This window comes from Macrosteles quadrilineatus, unplaced genomic scaffold, assembly GCF_028750875.1.
Source record: "Macrosteles quadrilineatus isolate MER2022 unplaced genomic scaffold, UCM_ALF_1.0 Scaffold_8__2_contigs__length_117827958, whole genome shotgun sequence".
Lineage (NCBI taxonomy): Eukaryota > Metazoa > Arthropoda > Insecta > Hemiptera > Cicadellidae > Macrosteles > Macrosteles quadrilineatus.
The window spans coordinates 1,816,958-1,831,864 of NW_026542601.1; positions in this window are offsets into that span (position 1 = coordinate 1,816,958).

Consider the following 14,907-nt stretch of genomic DNA (forward strand, 5'->3'; position numbering starts at 1 on the left):
AAGCTGGTTTAATTCTATATTAAATAGACACTTTGTTTGCCTTATTCGGTTGATATTTGGTCGTTCAAGAGCCATAATACTCATAAGTCTCAGATTTTTTGAAAAATCAAAGATGGCGGCCAATATGGTGGACTTCCCCCGCGTGGATTTTGGTAGACTTTTGATATGTTGTTCAGGACATCATTCCGCATCTAAAAAACCTTACTTTGTTTCTTTTACAATTAGTTTGATGTTTTTCCTTAATTTGACTAGCCTATAACTAGTTTCACTTTATTACACTTCACCTTGTTGGCAGAACTGGAGAACAGCTGTTAATTAACTAAAGTCATTTTTGTAATGAGCTGTTTCTTCAAATCTTTCTTAGTTGGCTGATTCCCTTAAAAATTGTACAAACTCGTGAAAATGTAAGTAGAAAACATTTTAAAAATAAGAAAATTGATTTATGTGGTTTGTATTGTAAATAATCTTGTTTGCCATGTTTTTACCTATGATTATATATAATCTTTTGATTGTCTGTCAGTTAATAACTTTGTAATTGTCAAATATTAAATACTCAACTTTCATGTTACATTTGGATGAAAAAGCACATGTTCTGAGAATATTTTGTAAATTGTAAAATCACCTTAAATTAATTATGTTTTCCTCAACTATGTGAAATTAGTATTACTTTAGTTTACCTGTTATTATTTTCTTTGAAATTGTTACAGACGAGTTCAAGCATTAGGCCTACTGTACTTGAAACAGTCATAGTCCGTAGGAAATGGGAATCACAGCCTATTTAAGCCAGTCAGATCATAGGAATTGTACCAAGTAAGACTGTTGCCTTATTTAATTACTGATATAGTAATATTATCATTTATAAGGAAGATTATAAAGGATTTCCATTATTTAGAAGAATAAAATTATAATTTGTTATTACCATGCATTGGAGTAATTTGTCCAGGATCCTACGATCTGAGGGAAATCACCTAATGATAGGTTATCACAGCAAACATCATCTTAGCTGTTAGCTTAGTGTCGAAGAATAATAATTCTAAATTAAATCTTGCCTACCTACTCTCCGGTGATTGGCCTATACAGGGGTACTGGGTAGTGTATATTGTTTGTGGCGACAGGTTTGGCGTGGAAAACCTTTGAAGTTTGTTGTTTACAGAATGTGCGACCGTCGTATTCTTTCTATAAAATATTTTGGTAATGTTGTTGTTGATTTTTCCATGATACTGCATTTTAATGTATTTCTTCTCTGAATGTTCTTTCTTGATGTTCATGTTTCACTTTTTCTTTTGATTTATGGAATCAATTATTTGAGGTTTGTACCCGTTTACTCTGGTGATATGCTTAATAGTGAAGTATTCTTAATAGTGATTTCCTAATAGTGAAGTATAATAAGCTTCTTGGCTAAAAGAATATAATAATAGTCTATGAACCTTATATGTTATGTTATATGCTGCAAGTACATTTGACCAAGGGTGGTTTGATGATTTATGAATTATGTGGTCATAATACCTGACGAAGTGCCAAGGAACGAAACTATTTGTTATACCTGCAACTGTGGTTGGATAAGGTAATCCTTTTATTTTATTAATAATATATTCCAACCAAGGGTCACAAGGAATAACATTTAATTATTTGTTGTAAAGTTTTCTTATTTATTTTAATATTTATTGCTTATATTATAGTTATGAGACAGATTAGAAATTCCCAAATTTTGTTATGATAACATTTTTGCATTCTTGGTTTTAGATAGGCTTAAGATAGTCAGCCACGACTTGTTCCAAATAAAACGAGTTACTGACTAATTACGAATACATTTGTAAACAAATTATTGTTTAAAAACGTACTTGACTCGAAACAGAGTCACCTCCTCTCCGACCAAATGCGTGCACGCACCACGACGGTTGTTCTAATAAATGTACAGTTTTGTTAATTGTGCCATGTCAACGTGTTTTGTGTTCTCAATTATTTTAAAGGTAAGACGAATCGTAGAAAATGATGAACCTGAGGATGTGGCAGTGGCCATGAATCATGTAATTCATTAACGAAAAAAAGGATATTGTAAGGTAACAAAATATTTTGATTAATTTAAGTCAATGCCCAGGAGTACGGTAGGACAACTAATTCTAACCCTAAAGAGAGAAAAAAAAACTTTTAAGTTTTAGTCCATTTCCTTGAAGCCATTTCTATTAGATTTCTATTGAATCCATTTCCATTAGCTTAAGCCCGCTACACACGGTCAGTTCGGTGTGTCAGTTTGGTGTGTTCATTTCTAACTGTCACTTCTAACTGAACGCAGCATTTGCATCCACACGGTCAGTTCGGTGTGTCAGTTCAACGTGCTATCTGGGGGTGTAATCCTCCCAGGTACGCTTCCCCTCCTAGGAAGTCGTACTCGTTCGTATATATTTTTATAAAAATGTTTATTTTCCTACACACGACAGATTTGTTGGTGATGAGATGGATCTCTTTCACCTTTCCCACAATACCTAAAAGAATAATATGATTACTAAAGCTATTATTTGTTGTGAATTGTGATAACCTTCATATGAATTATGACTTAAATGACAATAAACAAACTGTAAACAAAAAACTACATCTACAGTACACCAGACAGAACTAACAAATACATTTTCTTCTATGAGAATTCTACTAAGGAAGTATGTTTTACCTATGGTATAGGTTATATAGGCTAATGACGCTGCGTATGCTCAAATACCAAAATTTGACTAACTGAACTGACGCGGCGGTACACACGCTCACTTCGGACTGACATCAGTTCGGTGTGTCACACCGAAATGATGAATTTTCATCAGTCCATCAGTTCAGTTTTTTGATGTGAGCTCACATCAATTTGGCGTACACACGATCAGTTCGGTGTGTCAGTTCGATGTGAACACACCAAACTGACACACCGAACTGACCGTGTGTAGCGGGCTTTGTCAGGCTTGGACAGAAAACAACTTCTTCAGGCAACCTGTAAAATAATTTTGATCATAAATACATGATACATTTAACTTCATGTATAGACAGAATATGTCCACCAAAAATTAAAGTAAAGAACGTGAAAAAAATGTTTTGATATAATTTGAAAGTACAAAAATAACTGGTGTTGCTGACAAGGGCCTGTGTAATTAGTGGGGTTGGTTCATTAACTAAATGATGTCTCTACAACAGCGCGGTTAGTTAAAAGAGAATATCTTAACTGTGGGTGGTTATTTCAGTAAAAGATTTTACACAAATATAAATAAATCTTGTGACATTTATAAACTGTTCAAGAAAGCTAGTTTTTTGCCTTTGTTATATTGAATTGTCAGTTTCATAAAATGATGATGCATGAACTTCTTTTAATAACCAAGTTTCCAACTTAAAAACTGACATTCGGAACTACGGATTATTTTTTTTTTTTTTTAACTAGATACTTTACTTTACTTTCATTACTTTTCATTGGAATGGCGACCATATAAAGTAGGTATTTTAAGGCAAGTATACATGGAGATGAGTGTAGGATTAGTGTAGCGATTTTGTAGTCTTGTTAGTGACTAAGGCTGACATGCGCCTTAGACACAGCTGTTAATTAATAGCCCAAACGGCTAATGGCAACTAAGGGACCTACAGTTTATAGTGGAGTCACAACCTCATTTTTGCCTTGGTATTAACGAATTGGTCTAATTACCAGAATGGTACTGCGGATAACACTATAGTCAAACATAGAATTTTTTGTAGTCAAGCGTAAAAAAATTTTATAAGTTTGGGAGAGTATGAACTACTACCATTCAAAAATTGTTCCTTAAAACTACAAAATAGTCAAATTAGGCAGAGATGTTTTTAGATGTTTGTTTTAATAATTACATATGGATCCGACACATACAACACTATTTGTCTTAACGATTTCAGTGGTTTGAAATTTAATAAGCGTTGTATATAAACAAATCAATGTAAAAATTTTGACATATTATACAATGTAATATGTTTTCCAAAGTTTTATGTAATGAATTAAACTCTACCCTGATAATTTTAGTCAATCTCATTTCTTAGTACCGATAATTATTATGACTTCATAGGATATTGTTCAAATGTATGATTAGTGGATGAAGGGTGCTTAGAATGTTTAGGATTATTCTATTGTTGACATATTTGAAATTAATACCCATTGACAAGTTCCATAAGTTTTATTTCCCACTCGTACTCCAATAATTGTTTATAATAACAATATTTCAAAACACATACAATAACCATGAGATTGAATTCAATTCAGCATGAATCATACAACAAAACAAAACGCATTCGTGTTTTTCCACTACTAAGAAGCCCAAGGGTGTTCTATCAATTCCTCACCAGAGAAGATGGATGTAAATATATTTGCATTTGGGACTTAGAGCACTTCATCATTTCACCCAATACACATTTCCGGTTCTTTATTATGAAGAAGGATATCTGAGAGATTTATTCCTCAAATCTGTGTAACTTATGCATGTTTATAATGTAGGATACGTTACTAAAATCATAACTAGTAAACATGAATTACATTTGGTTATCATGATTTTCTAGTAGTAGTTGCTGTTTCGAAGCTAAGGAAAGTTGGTACTTTTGATGGATCTAAACTGGACGTAGGTGTTCTAATAGTTGCGCTTTCAATACATGTTTATAGTAAATTATAAATTGTTATAGCCTAACATGTAAAACTTAGTTTTTAATGAATTTACCAGATCAGCTTATAAAAATGGTGATTTTTACTGTTCATTCTTTTTTTGTTTTAATTTTTTTTTACCTGTATGAATGCAATTTAAAACCTCATGACTGTCCTAAAACAATAATTTAATCAAAAGTTGATATAAAAAAACATTGAGCATACTCAATCTTCCTTAATAAGAGGGGTTTGAAAAAAAATGATGGTGTTAGTGAATTTGTTAGGGATTTTATCTAAGTGATAATACCGCAACTCTTAGGTCCTAAAGTAATGTGAAAAACAATCCCTGACTTGTTCCTTGCTTCCTAGAACAAAAAATACAATTGTTTTAGCAATATTTAGTTTATTGTACTCTTCACCCTATTTACTAAACGTATCTGCTATTAGTCGAATTATGTATACATCACCTATGCAAGTTTTAATCAAAGTTTGTGTTATAACCCTTAAAATTCTTACTGTGGCTTAGAATGTAAATAAGTAAGACAAAAAAATATAAAAATATCTTCAGCAATTTATTTTTATCATAAAACAAAGAACTACCATTAGCATTCTAGTATTAGTTTATTATGAAGAACAAAATGAAAATAATATTAAGTAGCCTACAAATTATTCTAACCAATTCAAATTTAAAACAAATATACAAAAACGTATTTTTTTCTCTTAAATAGACACCTATGGTTGTTAACAGGGTGTCAAGTAATTAGTGGGTTTTGTTCATTAACCAAATCACGTCCGAACAGCGCGGTTATAAACGAGAAACCCTTATATCTTGCTGGCATTTGTATTTGGAAGGTTATAATAATACGTTCGAAATACTCCAGACTAAAAAATTATAAGATTTACGCCGTTTATAAAGCATATACAAGTAAACATGAATAAAAATATTTTGCTTGGTGCAAATTCTCTTTATAGCATCTATTTTAAAATTTTATTTTAATAAGGTGTATAATTTATTTTGTGAAATTCACTTTATCTCCTTAAACTTAAAAGTATTTTACCCTGTAATCTTTGAATGGTTATTTATAATCTTTATCTAATTCAAACCCTTTAGCAAAATAATCTTTAAACAATAAATTAATATATGTGTGTATTTGTGTAAGTGCTTGGAATAAATACAGTGTTGTAGTTACGTGCTGTGTAGTGTGTGTGTGTGTGTAAAAGGTGTGGGTTACCTGTTGCATCAATATATCTTTGTTGTGCTATAAATAACTACATCTGTTTCGTGCTGCTAAGATCATATTATCTTCAGGCTAAGAACGTTAAAAGAAAAAAATCTTATCATCCAGTAATTGGGCCTTCAGCATTTGATGAGAAAAACTGTTTTATTTAATCGTATTTCCATACTCTTAGCAGGATGGAACAGGTGTAGTTATTTATAAAACAACAAGGGTCATTTGGTAACTTAAACCACCCATGATGAAAGGGTTTTAACTAGCTCCACTATGAAAACGTGTTAAGTAGCTCCATCATAAGAAACATGTTAATTAGCTCCATCATGAAAACGTGTAAACTAGCTCCACTATGAAAACGTGTAAACTAGCTCCACTATGAAAACGTGTAAAGTAGCTCCATCATAAGAAACATGTTAACTAGCTCCATCATGAAAACGTGTAAACTAGCTCCACTATGAAAACGTGTAAACTAGCTCCACTATGAAAACGTGTAAAGTAGCTCCATCATAAGAAACATGTTAATTAGCTCCATCATGAAAACGTGTAAACTAGCTCCACTATGAAAACGTGTAAACTAGCTCCACTATGAAAACGTGTAAAGTAGCTCCATCATAAGAAACATGTTAATTAGCTCCATCATGAAAACGTGTAAACTAGCTCCACTATGAAAACGTGTAAACTAGCTCCACTATGAAAACGTGTTAAGTAGCTCCATCATAAGAAACATGTTAATTAGCTCCATCATGAAAACGTGTAAACTAGCTCCACTATGAAAACGTGTAAACTAGCTCCACTATGAAAACGTGTAAAGTAGCTCCATCATAAGAAACATGTTAACTAGCTCCATCATGAAAACGTGTAAACTAGCTCCACTATGAAAACGTGTAAACTAGCTCCACTATGAAAACGTGTAAAGTAGCTCCATCATAAGAAACATGTTAATTAGCTCCATCATGAAAACGTGTAAACTAGCTCCACTATGAAAACGTGTAAACTAGCTCCACTATGAAAACGTGTAAAGTAGCTCCATCATAAGAAACATGTTAATTAGCTCCATCATGAAAACGTGTAAACTAGCTCCACTATGAAAACGTGTAAACTAGCTCCACTATGAAAACGTGTAAAGTAGCTCCATCATAAGAAACATGTTAACTAGCTCCATCATGAAAACGTGTAAACTAGCTCCACTATGAAAACGTGTAAACTAGCTCCACTATGAAAACGTGTAAAGTAGCTCCATCATAAGAAACATGTTAATTAGCTCCATCATGAAAACGTGTAAGCTAGCTCCACTATGAAAACGTGTAAACTAGCTCCACTATGAAAACGTGTTAAGTAGCTCCATCATAAGAAACATGTTAATTAGCTCCATCATGAAAACGTGTAAACTAGCTCCACTATGAAAACGTGTAAACTAGCTCCACTATGAAAACGTGTTAAGTAGCTCCATCATAAGAAACATGTTAATTAGCTCCATCATGAAAACGTGTAAGCTAGCTCCACTATGAAAACGTGTAAACTAGCTCCACTATGAAAACGTGTAAAGTAGCTCCATCATAAGAAACGTGTTAACTAGCTCCATCATAAAAACGTGTTAACTAATCAACATTAAAAACCATAAAATGATAACATAAATTAAGTGCTTTTGTTGTAACCGTAATTTTTTTGAACTTCATTACAAAATAAAGAATTAAAGGTTACATGTTAGTAATTCTTGCAAACGTTCGTTTATTGCTTTAGTAGGCCTAAATGATGGTGTATATGAATGCTTGATCACTGATATAAAGTTATATTTCCACCACCACGAACAATTGATTCTCGATTCTGTTATATCTGCTCATTGAGCCAGAAGAATTACCTTTCAAACACGGACATTGATGTTTGACGAATAACATATTAAGTTTGAGGAAAAACATACGATATGCAATGAACACATGCCTTTTATGGTGAATAAACTATTAAACTGCATTAATTTAAGTGTATGCGTCTCATGAATTTTGATTTGGTAATAGGCAATAAAAATTACGAATATATTATATATCCATAAGGAAATCCGTATACATTTTCTTACTAACTAAATCCTACAACACTGTTATGTTTGAAAAACAATTTATAATGGGTTTCATTGCACTTGGGATACTAGCTATCTTTCCAATCCTCCTCCAATATAACAACATGCACTAAGATGGCAAATTTACCTTATTTCACTTACTATTTACTATTTGCACACTATGAATACTTTCTTAATATCGTCAAATCGTTTATAGTACAAGCCCTCTTTAGTCTTGAAACATATTCATAGAGCTATTTCATTAGTATATTTATTTGAATATTTTAATGTGTTTACAATTAGAATGGTTTTTAAACAAAAGGGGGTTTGAACATTACAATAATCAGTTAATGGTTTATATACTTAGATACATAAGTAATTTATATATTTAGACCATTTTATTCGTTGTTGAACAAATTGTCCTTCTATTTAATCTAACTAATTTTCAAAACAGGAAATAATGTGATGAAAAAATAAAGTGTTGAATGTACGGTAGGTATCATATTAAGCTGAAATTGAAGAACTATACCTTTTAACAACCAAAAAAGAATTATTAATTACTTGAAGAATTATTTATAAACTATTAAAACTTTGTAGCTTAATGTACAATCTATAAATGTTCGTTAATATTGTAAAATGTTAAAATGAGTAAACTATATTTATATGAGTACATTGATTAATGGTACAGCATTACTTGCAATGATGTTAAAAGATTGATGCTATTGTAGGTATAAAAAAAGGCTTTCCACAAGGGTTGGCAAATTAATGTAAAATCTGGTGTGGTGAGCAGATGACAGGCTTAGGTAACTCAGGCCATTCATCACCTGTGAGTGAAAGCCCCTTAGCCACATATACAATAGCTGTTGAAGCGATTATATCAAAATAAATTTATAATAATATCTATTCAATATTGCAAATACATTTCATTTAATTAATGCAACCAATACAATTCAATCAACCAAAATAGAAAACATAATGTTTTTTAAGTATCCTAAAGCTTCAAGGTTAGTTGTCGTTTGCTGCTTAGCAATGAAAAACCTACCTAAAAACCTAATTCGGAATATGTATGGATATACATTCATTGGTTAAATAAAGAAACCCTTTTTTAATTCCCGAGGCCTTTGCCACGGTGAAATGAATACAATTACATTTTTATCGTTATATTTGTATACAGTAACAAAGGTTAAATTTCAAAACTTTTCTTTTGCTTCGATTCTTCATAAATATTTACGTGACATATTGCAGGTAAGTAAGAATAACTGTAATACTAATTAATGCATCTAATTAATATCGCCATTGGACGCATTTTTGTGCTGGAATGGAAACCAATTGTATACAACAGGTTAAGTGACCTTGATTCTGTCCAAGTAATCCTTAAGTCGTCATTACTTGGACAAGGGATTACTTGGACAGAATCAAGGTAACTTAACCACTTGTATACAATCCATGAAGTAATCCGGAAGGTAATACACAATATGGAGGAAACCAATTGTTTTATAGATGTTTTATTCTAGGGCGAATCACTTGATATAGTCATATCTGGAGATGATAATTGCTCAGAGCACTCCAACCCTTTGTTGGTCATCAAATTGCTTCGAATTGCCTTTTAAATTATGTGAAATAATAATACTGTAATTTGATATTGGAAATATAGTGTTGTAAGGAGCAAAAGTCGATAATGCAAGGTAAACCTTAATTGAATTACACCAATTACCTACCACGGAGTTTTACTGCCGCTGTCTAGATTGCACCACCAATTATATTTCCACCGAGCCACTAAGTTTGTAATTTTATCCTATCAATTAGTTAATAAAATTGCTCCTAGGTTTGACGAAAAGTTTTTTTAGAGTGTATCCCTTTAATTATTCGATTGGAAATAATATGCTGTTTGTCCTCATAGTTATGCATATTTCATGATCTGTCTTCACTAATTAATGCTAATAATTTTACCACCGATAGAGTTTACTGCTATCAATCACTCAGTGTTGTCGTACATACCAAATTTTACCATACAAAATTGAATGGGAAATAATCGTTAAATTCCCAATCCAAACCCACAAACAATAGAAATATCACATGTGTTCAAAGTAGCAAAAACTCGGATAGTTCGTTTTGACACTAGCAGTCTCTCACTAGCATCTATGTTCTAAAGGAGCAACATTCTGGTTACAGTTTGTTCGTTAAGTTATTATGTCTGATTTTTCATACAAAGTTTTATGGTTTCATCAGATACACGCCTAAATGGTCTATTAGATGCCTAATGTTATCCCTGACAAATAATGTTAACCACCATACCCTATTATAGCTCTATTTTATCCAAAAGACATAATTTTTTATTCATCACAAATAATAGTTTACCTACTACATACTGTATTTATTTATCACACATTAAATGTTATCCTTCACACATAAAATTCCGTTTTAAATGATAATTCATCATGTCCAATAAGTCGAGATAACAGAAATGAGAATCAATCCCACGATTTAGCATCAGTTCAAATCGAAAATATCCCTTTGAATGGATAACATTGCCATACATCGCCAATCATTACACACTGAATAAAATATTTAATTTACACATACATCTACTTATTACGAATAATCCATGCGTACATATTTGACATAATTTGTTAATACAAAAAGGTTTTGTTTAATTGATCAAATATTAGATTTTTGCGTCAGTGTTTATAAAATAAAACTCAGTTTAACACAATTAAAAAGGTGTCTTTGTCGTAGGTAATTCTTTAAAACGGTTTTAAAAATGATAATAACCATTTATGTTACATAAAAATTCAAACAAAAGCCGTATGCAAATTTTTAAGTCAGTTTATGGGCTCATAAAGTAAGTATAAAGTAAGTAAGTCACTTAGTTAAAACTAAATTAAATTGAAGAAAATACCTGCATAATATGGCTTAACAAGTAACCATTCCATATGAGTGTTAGTATGGTTTAAAAATATGTAGAGTATAATTTTGATTTAGTTTCCCCAAGTATCTTTAAAATGTACATTATTATAATTCCTCCAACCAAAATTGTCCAAAAAACGGAAGAGTTTCTCGTTTAACAAACCACGTTGTAAAAACGCCATTTGTTTAATGAGCCAGACCCACTAATTACAGGACTCCTTGTTAACCGTGGGTGTTTATTTTCAGCCGAATTCTTGTGTTCTCGTGGTAGTTATTGTTGTTTAAAAATATTATTTGAATCGGTCTTTATGATTTTAATTTGTTAAAATAATTTAATTGACATATTTTCCTTAGTAAATTTATGATTGGCGTCAGTTATTTTTATGACACTATATGTCAAGGATTAAAAAATAATAATTAATGGTTATTTAAAGAAAACCCATAGAGGGAATACGGTAGTAACCGTAGGTCTCATGGTAAGACTCAGACCCGGAACAGATTAAATTTTCCTTTTTGATGTATCTAGAGGCCAAAGATACTTTTTTTATTGAGAAAACAATTTACAAGATTTCAAACGAAAGATATAACGTGGATAGAAAAAATACTAGGATTCAAACCACGACCTTACAAAATATCTTTGCGTAGTAAGACATCAAACTAGTTAGATTATAAAAGAGACTCCACTTACGTAGGTTTGCCAGAAGGTGCCAAACGTAGTCGAGCTGAGCAAGTGGCTCAAGGTGTTATATACTTCGATGGGCTCAAGCGATGCTCTTATCTACATTTCTGATTGTGTTTTAAAGATATTGTTCCTGAACGGCTGAAGCGATTCGCAAGAAATTTAGCATAGACATAGTAACCAACTATGGGAAGGTATAAATCTAAAATGGTACAAATCGCACAACAGGACTTTTCCCTACTTCAATTTAAACTTTTAGAAACTTAACATGGACCTAATAGGTTGATTGGTCATCATGACAGTATTTGCAATGTATCATTAAAATGGTAAAAAAACCAGTAGAAAGGTATGTTTATAAAAAAACCATCTAAACTAGCAATTTAGAAATTCAGAACAAAGGGAAAGAATAATCAGATTACCGTTGAGCATAATTTACAACAAAATGAATAACCAATTAGGCTAATTTGACTTTAGATTCTATAAATATGCATTCCATTAAGACGGCTCGTGCTTTTGAAAGAATTCCGAGGTGACAAATAGTCATGATTGATAAATATGGACAGTGTTTAGCAATAAAAACAGTCAACTTGTCATAACGTGGAGAAACGGATATTTTAAATTTATAAGTTGCAGGGCTAGTGTTAACCTTATTCTTAGAGTGAAAATGAATTAGTGGAGTTGATTATGTAATCTGTACACTTTTATAACCAGCCCATTCCGCTTATTTTACTAAAGAAAATACTAAATAATGGTGTAAATACCTGCATTCATGTGATCAATTTGTTGCTAAAAACAACCGGTTTCGACTCACAAAGGAGTCATCGTCGGGCCAGTACAGATGTCTTCTTGCTTCATTTGAAGGTCGTCAATTCATGATAAATAATGACATTTAACATGCACAAGTACACGAACATAAAAACAAACATTTAGGGCTAAAAACGAAAGATAATACAATATGGTAACAGGACACGACGTTCAATATAATAAAGAAAATAGTCTGAAAATAAAATTAAGTTTTTTTATAATCCTGAATAATAAGCTTGTTCCAAAATATCCGGTGTGGTTTTAAAGTAGTAAATTTTATTCCTGAACTTAAAATTATCAGTGGAACTTATTAAAGGCGATTTACAAATTGTTCACTAGTGATATAGGCTACGTATGCTGACAGTGTTGAAACAATATCTCTGCTGCACCCGAATACTGATTTATATATTATATTTTGTATATGAATTGAGAACGAAAACAGTAAAAACAACTAGCCCATTCAGGTGGTCAAATAACTCATTGGTGGAAAATAGGTCTCATTAGGATGAGGAATTTACAACAGAGAAAATGCAACGGTAAAATCAATACGTTATAGTACATTTTCTTTTATAAGGATACGCTTCCCATTGCGGTTTGTCACAACAAAGTTTTTTGTTAATTTCATCAGTTCATTGCTTTATCTTTGTAAAGGGGAAACCCCTTTGAGGGCTTTGTTCTGGAATATTGGATTTTATGGTCAAAGTATCTTAAAGCTACTTAATGTGTAGATTCAGTTTTGTATCATAACACCATATTATTTAGGTTAAAACGAAGCACTTCTTAAAGTTCTTGTTGTTGTCTTGTAATTTGTCCAACGTAATAATAGTAAATGCGACCAAACTAGTGTATACCTTGGTTAAAAAGAAAGTTTCAAAAGGACTGGGTAGCGGAGTTGTTAGAATGCTTAACTCATACCTGTTCTTGACCATCAAGCTTTTGTAAGGTCTTGGCTATAGAAACAGTTGCTGTAGGTTAGTAATCATTGAATAAAACTCCATATCCACTGTCTTAAAGAAAATAAGTTTTACTCTGAAAGTTAAATAATTTCAGTTTGCGTTAGTAATACTTAATTCTATGAAATTATCAGACCAACCGTGAAGTTAGTTACAATGTTTTTATAGCATACAGAAATCAAGGAAATCTTGTCTACCTTCCCTTGGTGTATTCTGGGAGAAGCGATAAATTTTGCGCTTTTAATCACTGTAAACTTCAGTTAAATACATGCTAAAGCTTTATAGCAGTAATAATAAATAATAATAATCTATCTATATATATAATACGCTAAGCCGATTTTTGTGAACAGAACTCCTCCCTCATTTTTGGACCGATTTTGATGATTAAAGTGTAAAAAAAATTGCCCTGATCTGTAGTTTTGCAAAGTGTTTTTCGTTTTTTGATATTTTTATTAGTTTGGTCAGGATCTTCCATCAAAGTTGGGTTTTCTCCCATAAGATTAACATGGGGAATCTAAATATTTAATTGGAAACTTTGTCTCCACTAATTTGAGAGAACGGCTGGGCGTAGAAACTTTGTAGAGGTGTCCAAAGAAAGGTCTTGGTCTGTAGATGAGTTATCAAAATAAAAACGAAGTAAATTCGCTTAGGGCTCTGCCCCAGAAGCCTTTAAAGATCCCTTCACAGATGTGTTTACATTTTGGTCATGTAGGATAATACTTTTTAATAAAACAGCTGTTAATTTTAAAACTGTGTTTTAAACAACACACATTTATTGGGAGTTACTGAATTGTCCAAAAGAAGTATTTGCAATGTTATTTTCTGATTTTAAAATTGATTTTCCTCTGTATCATTTGTGTTGCAATATAAAAAGTTCCATTACGAAATCAGTGGAAATTCGTTTTATCACAATAACTCCTACAATTAATTGTTTCTTATTGAACTATCTTATATATTTTACAGGTTGGTGTCTGCCATTTTCATACCTTTTCCCTATATTTTATCATATTATTCTAGACAGATCATTGAGCGGAGCGAGCGAAGCTCTTTGGGATCAACTTCAATGCAAACAATATAACACCATCACTCAATAACGGCTGAACACATTTCAGCCAAACTTAACAAGACTACTTAGACTAATAATGAGATGGTTTGTAAACAAACAAATTTCAATTAGATAATGCTAATGCAATTTAAAACGAACTTAAAATTTCAAATTTTTTACATTAGGCTTATGGGACTAAAGTAGCTATGACAGTTTTTTTGTTTACAAGAAAATTGTAAACAAGAGAATCATAAGGTATTTCTGAACTTTCTATACTTTTCTTTTAAACGTTTTTAAACCATTCCTATGATTTTAATAAACAAGAAAATTCCGTTAAAACATTTTTTTTAAGGCGTGGAATTCACTGAAAATCGAGAAAATATACGGAACTACTTTCTCAATGCGCGGAGCATAAACAAGGAGCGGAGGGATACGGACCAGTGACTACTTTCTTGGGAACCTATTATTTGTGTTGCCAGCTGATTAGAAACAGCCAATCTTGGAAATCAGGATTTAATAATCGATATATCGAACCGCATCTAAATTGATATTTAATCCGATAATACATCACAGATTATATTATGTTGAATTACATCGACGGTGCAGTAAGTTA